This window comes from Ambystoma mexicanum, chromosome 3p (assembly GCF_040938575.1).
Source record: "Ambystoma mexicanum isolate Mex_15411 chromosome 3p, UKY_AmexF1_1, whole genome shotgun sequence".
Lineage (NCBI taxonomy): Eukaryota > Metazoa > Chordata > Amphibia > Caudata > Ambystomatidae > Ambystoma > Ambystoma mexicanum.
In genome coordinates, this window is record NC_090925.1 from 214,799,577 (window position 1) to 214,815,661 (window position 16,085).

The window sequence follows — 16,085 nt, forward strand, 5'->3', positions numbered from 1 at the left end:
TCCCGAGTAATATAAACACCTAGATGCTTCATACTAAATTATTCCCATCTACAGTCCCATCCCAACAGCTGTTCACAAATAGGCGAAACCCTCACCGGAAATATCACTGACTTATCCCAATTGATCCAATATCCTGATAACCTACTTACCTCCTCAAAGATCCCCCGTAACACCTGGCCCCCAACAACAGGGTCATTCAAAATGATCACCACATCATCCGCAAAAGCCAGAGCCTTTACTTCCCCCTCTCCCACTCCAAACCCCTTGATACATCTCATTTGACGTATATACGCTAACAAGGGCTCTAATACCAAATTAAATAATAGCGGCGACAAGGGGCAACGTTGGCGAGTGCCTCTACACACCGAAAACGACGCAGAAAATCCCCCATTCACCCACACCTTTGCCGATATGTCATTCTGAAGAGCTTGAACAGCTCTAATAAAAAAAAGGACCAAAACCCAACTTTGACAGTGTAATTCAGAAAACCCCAATTCACCCTATAAAAGGCCTTTTCGGCGTCTAAAAAAATAAACAAAATATCCTTAACCTCTGAGTCCGGTAAACTTAAAATATCTAACAGCGTTCAAATAGTATCATAACCATACCTTCTCTCCATGAACCCCGCCTGAGAACGCTCCACTAAATCACCCCTATATTTTTTAAGTCTCACCGTCAGTATTTTCGTAAAAATGTTTAGATCCACATTAAGTAAGGAGATTGGTCGATAGTTATTACACTTAGCTACATCCTTTCCCGGTTTCGGGACCGTGATGATTGCCTACTTCATTGAATCACACAACCTCCCCTCCTTCAAAAAACAGTTATACAATGCACACAAACGCGGTGCTAACACCTCACCAAACGATTGATAAAACTCTACCGTCAATCCATCCATCCCTGGAGACTTAACTTTACTAATTTCCCCAATTACCAACAAAACCTCTGAGACAGTAATCGGTGCCTCCAGAAAACATCTACCTTCCTCGGAAAGCACTGGGAGTTCAATCTTCCCAAAAAATCTGTCAAAATCACTTATTTGTGGTGTAATATCCTCCTCATACAATTTAGCATAGAAGGATCGAAAACATTCCCCAATTTTTCCCTTCCTGATTTCAAAATTTCCAGACTCATCAACAATTTTTTGAATATACACACTCTCCGAATAACAATCTATTTGCCAACAACTTCCCAGAGAATGAAAAGTGAAATTGACTTTACTAGTCTTTCCAAATTCATAGACCCAGCACACACCATCTTACAATGGAGTGCTGGAGGAGCTACATAGTATCCCTGTCTCTAAATACTCATGTAGCAGCCAAATGCTACCCTTTCCTATTGAAAAGGCTGGTGGCAGTGGTTTTACAACTACCAACCATGATTTTTCCTGACCGCAAACACTGGTAGCTACAAATCACGGGAGCCATGTTTTTCAAGAAGGTGCCTTAAGCCCCTTTGTTTAAACAGATCCCAGTCTTCCTTTTTCGCAGTTTTTTTGGAAAGGTCCATCTAGTGTTTGTCTTGGCGCGCCAAACCAGGTTTGGTTCGTGTGCCTTTGGCTGGCTTCAGGAGTGAAGACCGCCTCTGGCGCCCAAGTGTCTGGGGTGGTCAGGAAGTGAGGGAGGTGCCCGAAACTCCCTGTGCTTAGTCTCTCCTAGGAGACCCAAATGGACTCTGGCGTGATTGGCTGGCTGACTTTCCAGCAAGGACAGCCACCTTGCTGGGTGAGCGACAGCTAGGCCTGAATGAAAGGGAGAAAACTGTTTAAAAGGCGACTCTTGGACTGGAAAGCAAAGTCGACCACTGGAACGAAGACGAGCTGGAAGAGGACAGCTGCTGCAACTCCTGGTCTGTTGGTTTGCCCGTTGAAGCCCTCCTGCAGGTCCGAATTGCCAAACTTCATTCAACAGAGAAGCTCCTTCAAGGACGGCTTCTTCCTTTGAGTTGGTGGGACCTGGGATTAACCAGGGAGCGGGACAACAGTTTGTATTCTTGAATCTACAGCTAGTGGAACTGAAGTGACTCCATCTTGTTTGCTTTCTTGTCCCCACAACTGAGGCTCAGGAACAGCGAGATCTGCAGGAACTGCCAGGAACCAACGACTTAAGCAGCATTTGGTTCTTCATACAAAGGTACTGTGCCAACCCGATTGAGAGAACACCACTCTCGCAGTGAAAGTTTGTGAAACTTTCCCAACTTGCAGGCCTAATCAGCTTGTGACCCAACATATATTTTTTCGTCTAAACTACTTCTAAGAGCTTTTGCAAAGACTTTACCGTTTGATACCAGAACTGCTCTTTCCTATCCAGAACACTAGCCCATTGACTGTGGACTAGGCCTATTGACTTGAACTGAACTCTTCTGGTGAACTGAAATGATTTGCACTGTCTAACAAATATATGTGATCTATTCTACTTACCTTGTCTCTTTTACCCACTTCCAAGTAACTGAATTGCTATTTTGCTCCTACTTCTGGGGAGCTCAAAATGTTTCAAAATCTAGAGTTTTGTATTGAAGTGTATTGGTATATAATATTAAGTTTTCTTCTAGTGAAATGTTTTCTAAATGATTGTGTAATAAAATAATAAGTGTTTTATAAAGAAACCGCGAGTATAAATGTCTACTTGAATAACTGATTGAAAGTCCTCTGTGTAATTACTTGTACTGCTCACATTCACTCTTGAGATAAGCCTGGCTGCTCAACTAGCTACCAAAAACTGTGTTACAGACTTATACCAAAGGTTGGTTTGACTTGCACCGGCTATAGAATAGTAAGTTGACTTTTGTGTTACTTCCCTTTTCTTCTGTGGGCCCAGCACACAATGTTGTGATTTAAATTGTGTTTATTTTGGTTTCTGGAGTTTGACAAACTCCATAGGCATCTTTTTGCATAGTGCCACAGAGCACCTTTAGTGCAGTGACAAAGGGAAGTCTTTTAGATTTCCCAAAGTTTAAATACCTTACTCTTGGATTAACTACTGTTTCCAAGAGCAGTAAAGTGAAATTGACTTTACTTACCTTTTCTCTTTGTAGGTCCAGCACACACCATTGTATGTGGAGTGCTGGGGGGGTTACCTAGCCCCTTATATCCTACATTCTCATGTAAATAAAATGTTACTCTCCCTACTTTAAATGGCTGCTGGCAGTGGTTTAAAATGTCCTACCATAGTGCTTTTCTACTGCAGGCCGAATCCTCAGCTGCAATATAGCACCCACGGGTGACAATTTTGTCAAAATGGCCAGTCGTTTTGTGCCATTTTCGGTTTGTGAGATCTTTCTTGGGTTTTACTCTGTGCATTGAGCCAGGCGTTAGGCAAGATTGAATGCAGTAACCTTGTGGGAGACTACAGCAGCCTTGTCCTCTTGGTATTGGTAACCCAACCTTTGGTATAGGCCTGCACTGCACAAGTTGGGTAGAGTGATCAGCCAGACTTCTCTCAAGAGGGGTAAATGTGAGCTGTAGAGCGGTTACAATGAAAGCCAAAAATACAAGTATACAAGTAACACTTACTCTCGGTTTTCTAGTAAAATAATCATGAATTTAACAGTCGGTTTTAAATAAGCCTTCTTTAAAATGGGCAATACGCAACAATAAAAATACACTTCATAACACTTCCTCAGATTTAAGAAAAACAAGTAGATAACCCTTGTGGGAGGCCTCACACACACTTCCTACATCCTGAGGTGACTTCAACTACTAGGACAATGTTTGGCATTAATCTATCACTTTTGGCACTTAATACAATTCTGGGGTGGTGGAAAACAAAAGGGTTAGGGAAGGAAAAAAGGTTAACAGGTCCTCAGAGCATACGAATACTTTGCAATTTCCGAATGAAGTCTAGGTTAGACCTTTCACAGCAATTATGTACCACCTATAATGGACCGTTAAACCCAAAGTCAATGGGTCAGAAGAGCCTGCAGGGAGCCAGGGCTGCCAAAGTCAATTTGACCATTGTCTAGGAAGCTGAGTCACTTCTCTTTTTTTTTTTACAACTTTATTTAAAAAGATTTATCAAAAGAAATACATATCATTCCAAAACAACAATTATGATAACAAGAAAACGACAAATAAAACTAAAAAAGCATCATACAAGTTGATACAAATAGTACAGAATAAATAAAACCTATCAATTATCTCTACTAATCGCAACAAACCTAATTTGAAATGATAACTAGCCAAAAATCAGAGGAAAAGAGAAAAAAAAAAAAAAGAAACAAAAACCATCGCCCATCAGCACTTAATTCACACAGAGTTCATTAAAAGCCTCCCACTGTTCCTTATAAAATTCTTCTTTATGTAAAGCACAATACTTAATCCTCTCAAATCTTGAGAGCAACTGCACCTGCGATAACCATTCATCAATACTTGGTTTCTTTCTCGTCTTCCAGAGGTGTAAAATTTGACGAGTCACCACCAAAAACACCTTATTAGCCCAACACAGAGTCGCATAGCTAAAGTGACGAGTGCCCACTGGTGATTTCAAAAGAACTGATGATGGTGTCCTTGGAAAAGAGATGTTCCCGACCAAATCAACTCTATCCAAAACCTCACTCCAAAAACCTTTAACCCTTGAACAATTCCATAACATGTGAAGCAAAGTGCCTTCCTCCGTAGAACAACTCCAACACATACTATCCTCCCTTAAGCCAAATCTGTGCATTTTAACTGGAGTCCAAAACAGACTCCCCAAAATCCTCTGTTGAATATATCGTAAATTTAGATCAATTTTCATCCTAACTGGAACCTTCCATAGAACCTCCCAATCCTGCATAGAAATATCTCCACCCAGTTCAGCACACCACATAAGTCGAAGAGCATTCCATGAAGATCTGAATTTCTCTTCTACTGGGAACCTCAAATAACACCTTTGCACGTGGCGCAACTACAATAAAACTACACCTTTCTGGTCTTTGTAACAAAGGGTCAGTAAGCATTAATACTCTCTCAGAAATCAAATCTCTCAACAATCTATATCTCCCCATTTCCCTATTATGCAGCATAAACTTCGGCTTCAGAGACTCAAAAGATATCATACCATCATCATCCCATATGTCTCTAATAAGTAATATACCCTTGTTCATCCAACTCCTCCAGCATAGCATCTTATTATTGATCTGCAACCCCGGATTCTGCCAAATGGAGGCCTCCCTATAGAAATTAAGTCCCTGCCCTCCACTTACAATCAATGATGTGACTGCATCTTTGGAAGCATGGACAGCCTGCAATGTACTGACCGATTTAGGTAACTTTCCAAGAGAGTACAGTGATTCAATTCGGAAGGGTCTCATCTTAAACTCTTCTATCTGAGCCCAAACTGGAATGTCTGATTCATTCAACGAGAAATAGGATACACATTTTTTAATTAAAAAACCTTTGTAGTAATTTTCAATGTTAGGATAACCAAAACCCCCCTCATGTACACTCCTAACCATTAAATACCTGGGTATCCTTGAAACTCCCCATAGAAACTCCTGAAAGACCCTATCCACACGGCCCAAAACTTTTTTCGTAAACCTTAAAGGTAGCAATTGAATAATGTACAGAACCTTAGGTAGGAGCACCATTTTAATAGCATTAACCTTTGCCCAGATGGATAAAGAGAGTCTACTCCCCCTACGGAGCATAGTCCCCATGCTTTCCAGAACTTTATCTATATTGAACTCCACCATACCTTTCACATCTCCAGACAAAAAGACACCTAAATATTTCACCCTACAGTTTTCCCCATTTACAATTCGAATATAATAATCGTCTACACACCTGAGCGTCTCGAGCTGGAAACACAACCGTCTTCTCACAATTAACTTTATAACCTGAGAGCCCACCAAACTCAGAAATCATATTCTTCAAGATGTTTCCCCTCTCTACAGGATTACTAAGAACAATAACTATCATCAGCATACGCCAAAACCTTAACTTCAACAACTATAAATCCGGATAGGCAATCCGACTGCCGAATATATGACAAAAATGGCTCAAGAGCCAAATTAAAAAGGTAAGGTGATACTGGACATCCTTGACGTGTGCCTTTAAATTATCTAAAAGAAGATGAAAATAATAGTACTGAATTGCGCTTGTTTTATTTATTGTTGTGTGGTATTTATTTTTTTACTTATACTGTAATATTTCTCTCAGGAGTCACTTCTTTTAAATAGCACAAAAGTCTTGAACAATGTTATTAGAGAGTAGTAAAAATAATCCCAGTTGGGCCACAAGCTGTAAGGCTTCTGAAGAGCAGAGCTGCAATCAACTCTGCAGAAAGCAGCTACTGCAAGTCTCCAGTGAGAACAAGCAAGCTACAGACAGAAGAGGCAATTCCCCCTACAGTCAAGGCAGTACCTTAGGTTTGAAGAGGATCCAGCTGGCTTCTGTTCTGGTTGCAGTCCTGCAAATCCAAGGTTCCTGGACCTCAGTCGTGGGCACAAGAGGGAGGAGGTCTAGAGGACTCCTGCACTGCAGCTTGAAGGTCGTCAGCGGCTAGAGGCTCATTTCATATCAACGGCAGTTTGCGGTTTCAGCTACCGGTCAATAGCACCACTGCGGGTCTTGGACACTTCATGGGCTTCCCTCGCTTCTGGGGTCGAGCACTCTGGTGAGGTGGCTCAGGCTTAGGTCGTCCTGCTTTGGGGGCATCCTCAGGATCTTCCTGGAGCTCTGGTCCGGCTGCAAGACAGTGCACTTGATTCTGGTATTCCTGTGGCACTCAGTTCCAGCAGCAGCAAAGAGGTACAGCCAGAAGGGAGAGGGTTTCCAGCACAGTTCGTCTTGGGGTCAGCTGGTCCCACCAACCCAAGGGAAGAAGTCCGTTCTGGGCTTCACTAGTTGATTCGGAGTTGGAGCTTCAGCACTGCGGCAGAGCTTCACCGAGCATTCAAATGTCCAGGAGGGTGCAGCAAGCTTCTCTTCAAGTTTCCTTCATTGGATGTTTCGTCCAGTGGTCGGATGCCTTCTGTTCAAGAGACCTTGCCTTTTATGTAGTTTTCTCCCATTCATGCACATCCTAGCTGTCACTCACACAACAGGGTGGCTGTCCTTCAAGGATAGCTAGCCAGCCAGTCACTTTTGGGTGCATTCAGTTAACCAAGGAGACCAAGGACAGGGAGTTTCAGGCACCTCCCTCGCTTCCTGCTCTGCCAGAAACACTGGATCCAGAGGCGGGTTTCAGCAGAGAAGCCCACCAAAGGCAAAACAAACAGAGGGGTTAAACTTGGTTTGGCACGCAGAGTAAAAACACAAGAAAGACCTATCAAACAAGAAATGGCAAAAAAAGAAGACGGGCCATTTTGACAAAACAGGCACCCATGGGTGCAATACTGCAGCTGAGGATTCAGCCTGTGGTAGAAACATGCAATGGTAGGAAAATTAAACCACTGCCACCGGCCATTAAATGTAGTATGGGTAATATAAAAATGTTTACAAGAAAAAGTAGGAAACGGGGATACTAAGTTACCCCTCCACCCCCAGTACTTCCACTTTAGATGGGGTGTACTGGACCTACATAGGAATAACAGGTAAGTAAAGTCATTTTCACTTTACTACTGTTGGGAACAGTAGTTTGCCCAAGAGAAGGTATTTAAACCTTAAGAGAAATCCAAAGGACTTCTGCACTGCACTGAGGGTGCTGTGTGTCACTATACAAAAGGTGATGCCTATGGAGTTTGTCAGACTCCAAAATCAAAAGAAACACAGGGTCCAAATCAGATCAAAAATACATGAGTGTGAGAAAAAGGTCTCACTCCAGGAAGAAAAAATGAAAGGTCCTATACCCCATCAAAAGAGCTCGAGGTCTCTAAGTTTGAAGGGAATTCGTATGGAGAAGAGAATTCTCCCCAACATCCCTTAGTCAGAACAGTACCTTAGGTTAGAAGAAGAGGATCCAGCTGGCTTCTGTCTTGGTTGCAGATCCTGTGTTCCTGGGCTTCAGACTTGGGGACAAGAGGGAGGACGTCTGGAGGTCTCCTGCACAGCAATTCAGAGGTCTGCGGCAGCTACAGGCTCTTTTCAATTCAGCATTATTTTGCCGTTTCAGCTACGGGCAAATAGCACCACCACGGATCTTGGACGATGGATGGGCTTCCTTTACTCCTAGAGTCCCGCACTGGTGTGGTGACTCGTACTTGGGTCATCCTACTTCGGGAGGGTCCTCAGGATCTTCCTGAAGCATCAGTCCTGGTTTAAAGACGTTGCACTCGACTACAGATTCCTCGACCCCCAGGACTTGGTTCCAGCAGCAGCAAAGAAGTACAGCCAGTTGGGGAAGGTCCTCCAGCAAAGTTCGTCTTGGGGTTATAGTTGGTCCCACCAACCCAAGGGAAGAAGTCGTCCTTTCCGGGGCTTCTCTTGTCGATTAGGTAAAGCAGTTGCAGCACAGCAGCAGGGCTTCACTGGGCAGTTCAACAGTCCAGGAGGGTGCAGCAAGCTTCTCTTCACGATTCCTTCGTCGTACGTTTCGTCCAGTGGTCCACTGTTTTCAGTCCAGGAAGCCTCGCCTTTTATGCAGGTTTCTCTCATTCATGCAGAGCCTAGCTGTCACTCTCACAGCAGGGTGGCTGGCCAGGACTAGGTGCATTCAGGTTGCCCTGGAGACTAAGGACAGGGAGTTTCGGGCACCTCCCTCGCTTCCTGCGCTGCCAGACACTGGAGCCAGAGGCAGGTTTCAGCACTGAAGCCGCCAAAGGCAAAACGAACAAAAGGGTTAAACCTGGTTTAGCGCACAGAGTAAAACCCAAGAAAGACCTTGCAAACAAGAAATGGCAAAAAATAAAACGTGGGCCATTTTAACACAATGGTCACCCATGGGTGCTATACTGCAGCTGAGGATTCAGCCTGCGGTAAAAAAGAACAATGGTAGGAAAATGAAACCACTGCCACCAGCCATTAAACGTGGTGAGGGTAACTTTTTTTTACAAGAGTAAGTAGGAAAAAAGGGCTACTAAGTAACCCCCCCAGCATGCCACATAAAATGAGGTGTGCTGGACCTACATAGGGAAAAGGTAAGTAAAGCCAGTTTCACTTTACTATTCTTGGGAACTGTAGTTCACAGAAAGAACAGGTATTTAAAACGTAAGAGAAATCCAAAGAAATGCCTTGTGACACTGCACTGAAGGTGGTGTGTGTCACCATACAAAAGTAGATGCCTTTGGAGTGTGTCAGACTTCAAAAAAAAAGAAAAAAAAAAGTGTCCAAATCAGATCAAAATCGAGTGAGAAAAAGGTCTCACTCCAGGGTAGAAATTCAAAAGTCCTAAGACCAGCAAAAGGTTGAACGGAATTAGTAACAGAAATGAGAATTCTCCCTAACACACTCCATCCGAAGGCTGGCTAATGGAGCCCCCTTTGACTGCATCAGAATAGCCCGTAGGCATTCTCCAACACTGTGGGAGGGGACCCATTGATGGCCCCACAGCTCTGCTCCATATAGTGCTGCAGACAGGGCCTGGGATCTATAAAGTTCTAGGGCAGGGATATAGCTCCCCTACTGTGAGCATTAAAAAATCTCTGAATTCCCCCACAATATTTGTCAACAGACACTGCTGCCTTATGTAGCTGATTCAACCAAATGGAGATTCTCTGAAAACCTAAAACCCAGGTAATCATATGTGGCAACTTGTTCCAGTATCAGACCCTCACATTCAATGCCCAATGTAATTCTCATTGCCAACGTATGCCTAAAAACCATAGAATTCGTGTTGTCTCCGTTGATCGCCAAACTTTAGGCACCTACATTTCCTCATGAAAATAGCAAAATATTGTTTAAGGCCAATAGGCGAGGTCATCAGGAAAAGCGCGTAGTCTGCAAAGAACAGCGCAGCTACCCTGTCCTGTCCAGACTGGGGTTGTGGGGGCTCAATACAATGGTTCACAAGTTCACCAATGATTTCTCAGAAATCAGCAGATTCCCTGCTACCTTAGAGATCCCCAGCACCTTTGCTGGACCTTCAGACTTTTAATGTTTTACCAGGAGGGAGTGGGACCTTTTTCCCACTCATGTGTTTTTCTGTGATTTGAACTCGGTTTCTTTTGGTTTTTGGAGTCTGACAAACTCCATAGGCATCTTTTTACATTGTGGCACAGAGCACCTTCAGTGCAGTGGCACAGGGAAGATTTCCCAAAGGTTTACATACCTTTCTCTAGGATAACTACTGTTTCCAAGAACAGTGAAGTGAAATTGACTTTACTTACATTTGTAACTTTCTAGCATACATCGGTTAGGGAGAATTCTCTGTAAAGGCTAATTTCCCAAACCTAGTGAGTCCCCCAGCAGCTTTGCTGGATTTTTGGGGTTTATTTTTTTCTCCTGCTAAGAGTGGGACTCTTTTCCTCCCACTCTTAGACATGATTATAGGTGTTCCTTGGACTTTGTATGTGTTTTATGGGCTATGGGGTCCTTTACCCTATAGGGCTTCATGTGTTTTTGGTATGGGGTTACACAGCACCCTCGGTGCCGTAACTCAGGGGAGCTGTAGCGACCCCCAAACAGACTATACCCTGGGACTGACTACTGTCTCCCAGGGCATGTAAAGTCACCATTGGCTTTACTAGTCTTAAATTGTGAACAGAACCAGTACAAACCATCATATTGTGAACGTACTGGTCGGGGCAATTCGATTGCCCCGGGGTCTGTTGTTCGAGGGGGCACTGTCCAGTCCCCCCCGACCGAGTTTTGGCTGGTGGCAGTGGATACTACTTTTTATATTCGACCGCGGATATATTCCTATGGGATTTTCCCATTGTTTGAGGCTACCACTTTTTAATATAGCCTCGAACATACCGCCGGTTTAATAAATTAATAAAAATTCACTGGTTGTTTTTTTTGCCGAAACTTGGTTCCAAAATGGCGTTTGTGTTCGCTTCTGTGACTCCAACCCAAGTCGAGCCCTTTGTTCCACTTTTTGGCAGGCTTCTCCACAGAAGCCTCCAAAAGTGGTGCCATTCTGTCTGGGTACCACAGGGGGTGTGGGAGGGGGTTTAGGCACCCTAGACTGAGTTGCCTCGGCAACTCAAGTCGCACTCTTGTGTGATTGGCCCAAGTGGTGAGCCGCCCGGCTCACCACTTAGCATGTTTGAGTGACAGCTAGGCTGAATGAATGGAGGTTTTCTGCATAAAAGCAGGGCTTTGGGGACTAGGACTTCAGACGTCGCCACAGGACCTAAAGAATCCGAGGAGGGAGAAGACGACCTGGCCTGCAACGACACCACCGGTGGAGCCCTGCTGAACCGTCTTACCACTTTTCCCAACGACAGATGAGATTTCCAGTCCGGAGTGTCTTCTTCCTTTGACTGGTGGGGATAACCAGTTTGCCCGTCTTTTCGCCTTCCTGGACCATCTCGTGGCCGCCTTGCCCGTGCCAAGCACCCCGGCAACCGGAATACCATGGTTTACCACTACCGCAAAGAAAAGGCTAGCACTTTGTAACTGGGAAACTCCGCGGCTGGTTTCTTCCCTGGCAGTGCAACGACCTACAGCTTTCCTCCACGTCGAGACCTCCTCTTCCTCTGGACGAAACACCGACTTGCACCCGCTGCCAGGAACAACTGCCCCCGCCGAGCGTTCTTCCCATTTTTAGGTACTGTTTCCCGCCTGGCTTCCCTTGCAACAGATCGTTCGGGGTGACAGTAAATCCTCAACTTTCTAACATGAGTTAGCCTGGGGCCTGTTAAATAAATTTTCATGACTTGATCTCAATCTTTTATGAACTATCTACAAAGACTCTTTGGGCATAGCCCCACTGTGTGATCCTGGACACATTTCGCTTGCTCTCTCTAAGAGTGGGCCTGGCATTTGAACTTCCTTGCTCTCCAGTAGACTTTGCCTAACCTGCCTCACTGTGGTTCTTTGAAAGGTATTGAAATTGTGTGCTTCCATAACTTTGCCTTTTCCCTCCCTTTTTCTATAACTTATTAGAGTGCCATCTTATGTTAAGCGCTCACCTCTGTCTGAAAATAAGTGGCGTTTCTCACTAAGACTTGTCTAATAAGTAATTAGGGTTGTATATATATATATATATAATAGTGACTGTGTTGAATTTACTTACCTCTTTTGTGCTAGTGTAATTTACAAGTGTCTTTAAATAAATAATTCTATACTTTTACACAAAAGCTCTGGTCAGTGTTTGCTTGTGCTACTGTATCTCTGGACCTATTGTGTATACCCTATATACTGCCCAACTCATCTTGAGAGAGGTCTGACTGCTCAGCCACAGCTACCAGGTAAATCTGGGTGGTACAGACTGCTACCAATTGGCTTTACTGCCAACCACCTGTAGTCCTAAATCTTTTGCAGGGGTCCCTAAGGGAACTGCACAGGTTTCTGCCTAACACCACCATCTTACAATAGGGTGCTGGAGGGGTTACTTAGTATACCCTTTCTCTAGTTTCTCCTGTAACATGTTTATGTTACCCTGTCCACAATTAATGGCTGGTGGCAGTGGTTTACTTTGAACTACCATTGGCTTTTTACCACGGGCTCCGTTCGCAGATGCAGTACAGCACCCATGGGTGCCATTTCTTCTGTTTTTGCCCTTTCTTGCTGGAACGGTCCTTCTTGAGATTTACTCTGCGTGCCAAACCAGGTTTGGTCACTTTGTTCGTTTTGTCTTCGGCAGGAATCACGAGTGAAGCCCGCCTCTGGCTCCAGTATGTCTGGAAGGGACAGGAAGTGAGGGAGGTGCCTGAAACTCCCTCTGATTAATCCCCTTGGTAAATATCAAGAAGGATCAAAACAAAAAGAAATGGCAAAAAAAAAAAAAAAAAAGACGACCAGGGCCATTTTGACCAAAAAGTCACCCACAGGTGCTTTACTGCAGCTGCAAATGCAGCCCGCGGTAAAGAAACAACACTGTTGTAAAAAGCAACCACTGCCACCAGCCATTAATTGTGTAAAGGGTAACATAAAAAATGTTACATGAGAAGCTAGGGGCTACTAAGCAACCCCTCCATCACCCTATTGTAAGATGGTGTGTGCTGGGTCTAGAAAGTTGCAATGTAAAGTCAGTTTCACTTTACTGCTCTTGGAAACAGTAGTTAATCCAAGAGTCAGGTATTTAAAAGTTGAGAAATCTAAAAGACTTCCCAGTGTTACTGCACTAAAGGTGTTGTGTGACAAATTCCATAGGCATATTTTTGCATTGTCACACTCTAGAATCCAAAAAGAAACAGAATCACAAGAAAAATACATGAGAGAGTGGGAAAAAGGTCTCACTCTCTCCAGGTTAAGAATTAAAGAGTCCTAGGTCCAGCAAAAGTGATGGGGGTCTCTAAGGTAGAAAGGAATTTGCACATTTCTGAGAATTCTCCCTAACATAAACTGACTTAAATTAATATTGTTTAATCAAGAAACCTTGAGAGTGTTTATTTGGATACTTGTCACTGTGAATCTCTGTGCAACTCCCCTACTGCTCACATTGACCCTTCTTGAGATAAGCCCGGCTGCTCAACCACACTACCAACCTGTGTAGTACAGAATTATACCAAAGTTTGGGTTCCTGTTGCCAGTAGGCCATGGTTGTTGAAGTGCCCCAAAGGGTACTGCACCAAATCTTGCCTAACATCGAGTATCCAGTTTCTCATTTTAAATGTAACATTTAAGTTACAAGGACATACTTGCCTTTATGGCTGGTGGCAGTGAACCTTTATTAGTTTGTTGCACCTTTATTGCGGGCTGTTTGCACAGCCCCGGTTAAAGGCACCCATGGGAGCTCATTTTACCAAAATGGCCCCAGTCTTTTTTCGCCATTTTACTGTTTCTGGTCCTTTCTTGTTGCTTCTCCTGACATCCAGGGCAGGAAATTCCTTTGCGTGATTTTTATCTTTAGTGGGAGTCCTGTGTACTCCCTGACCAGGCTCCAGTGTGTCTGTAAAGGCAGGAAGCGAGAGAGGAGTCCAAAACTCTGCAGTCCTTGGTCTTCCAAACTATGTGCAAGACTCCAGTTCAAACTGGGAATCTGGCTGTCCTGAAAGGATTGCCAGCCCCACTGCACCAGCCCCCCATACCCCCAGGTTTGAATGTTACAAGGCTGTTTTACTGGCTAGGTTCCTGCATAAAAGTCTGATCCTGGAAGCTGAAGAGGTAGTTGGCCACTGGAACCAAAACCAAAGAGGAAGATGAAGAATTCACGGCTAAAACTATTTCCAGCAACTGGAGAGCTTGCTATTTAACTGGAGCCTGCAGTAGCCATTCCTTCCAATGGACCTGGGGACTCCAAAAACAATGATCCCGACCCAGAGCCTGGTGAGACCCACTAGACTCAATAAGAACTGCATTTTGAGCCATCCTAGGCTATGCTCTGACCTTGTGGGCTGCAATACTCCGGGACCTTAAGCCATTGTGCAGTGCACGGCCTTCTGAATTCCAAATCTTGCTGAAACTTCGTGGGCAATCTGCTGGATCTCCAGAGGCACGATTCCAGTCCGAAAAGACCCCTCACCAGAGTGCTGGACCTTGCAAACAACTAGATTCCAACCAGTGATATTCTGTCTTCTTCTGTGCTCCTGAAAAAGGCGCCAAATCCACAGAGCTGCATCCAGCTGTGAGGAAAACATTGTCTAGATCCATCCCTGTGATATTTACTGCAAACGTGATCTTCACTGCAAACGTTTCAGTGTCCTGTCTTCTTGATGAAGGAATTCAACGACCATGTTTTTGGCTACAGGTCCTGAAGTTCTCCTGCTGCTAAATCTTCTGTGCTGAGGTACTCTGCTGGCTTGGGTATTTACTTACGTTAACTCTTGTGATTCCTGTGTAGTTTTGGGGTGCATTCTGTGATTGGGCGTCCTGTGCACCCAGGCCCCTGCTGGAGTCCTCTTCGTGTGTGTTCTGTGAAGCCCCTCGACTCTCAACTAACTCTAAAGTGAAGTACTTACTTGTTCTAACTGTCTTCCTTACGAACTGACTTTTGCTACTTAAGAACCTATCCTGACCTGCCTGTTAGGGAGAATTCTCATTTGTGTGCCAATTCCCTTCAACCTTGGAGACCCCCCAGCACTTTTGCTGGACTTTAGGACTTTTCGTTCTTGTCCCAGACTGAGTGAGACCTTTTTCTCACTCATGTATTTTTGATTTGATCTCTGTGTGGTTTTGGAGTCTGACAAACTCAATAGGCATCAACCTTTTGTATTGGGACACAGCGCCTTCCGTGCAGTGTCACAGAGAAGTCCTTTGGATTTCTCATAAGGTTTAAATAACTTCTCTTGGGTGAACTACTGTTCCAAGAGTAGTAAAGTGAAATTGACTTTACTTACCTGTTTTTTCTATGTAGGTCCAGTACACCCCATCTTATGTGGAAGTACTGGGGGTTACTTAGTAGCCCCTTTTCCTACTTACTTCTGTAACATTTTTTAATGTTACCATCACTAATTTTAATGGCTGGTGGCAGTTTAATTTTCCTACCATTGTGCGTTTTTACATCAGGCTGAATACTCAGCTGCATTAATGCACCCATGGATGCTCATTCAGTGAAATTGTCCCTGGTCTTCTTTTGCTATTTCTTGCTTGTGCGGTCTTTCTTGGGTTTTAATCCGCGCGCCAAACCAGGTTTAACTCTTGTTCATTTTGCCTTTGGCGGGATTCAGTGCTGAAACCCGCCTCTGGCTCCACTCTGTCTGGCAGGAAGCAAGGGAGGTGCCCGAAACTCCCTGTCCTTAGTCTCCTTGGTTTGGCCAAAGGCAAAACGAACAAAGGGACCAAACCTGGTTTGGTGCACAGAGTAAATCTCAAGAAGGACCTTTCCGACAAGAAATGGTGAAAAAAGACGACCGAGGACATTGACAAAATGGCACCCATGGGTGCAATACTGCGGTGGGAACGCAGCCCACGGTAAAAACACACAATGGTAGGAAAAAGTAAACCACTGCCACCAGCCATTAAATGTAGAAAGGGTAACAAAATTGTTACATGCGAAGATAGACAAAGGGGATAGTAAATAACCCCTCCAGCACCCCATTGCAAGATCCTGTGTGCTGGGTCTACAAAGATACAAATGTAAGTAAAGTCAATTTCACTTTTCTACTCTTGGGAACAGTAGTTATCCAAGAAAGGGTATTTAAACCTTAGCACTGAGGGTGCGGGGTGTTGCAAAGTAAAAGGA

General features: G+C 44.2%; 1 protein-coding gene across 2 annotated transcripts in view; it reads right to left on the reverse strand.

The window, feature by feature from the left end:
* NOP2 (NOP2 nucleolar protein) overlaps positions 1-16,085 on the reverse strand; it is a 385,194-nt gene that overhangs the window by 125,846 nt on the left and 243,263 nt on the right. The gene's annotated exons all lie outside the window — the stretch shown is intronic.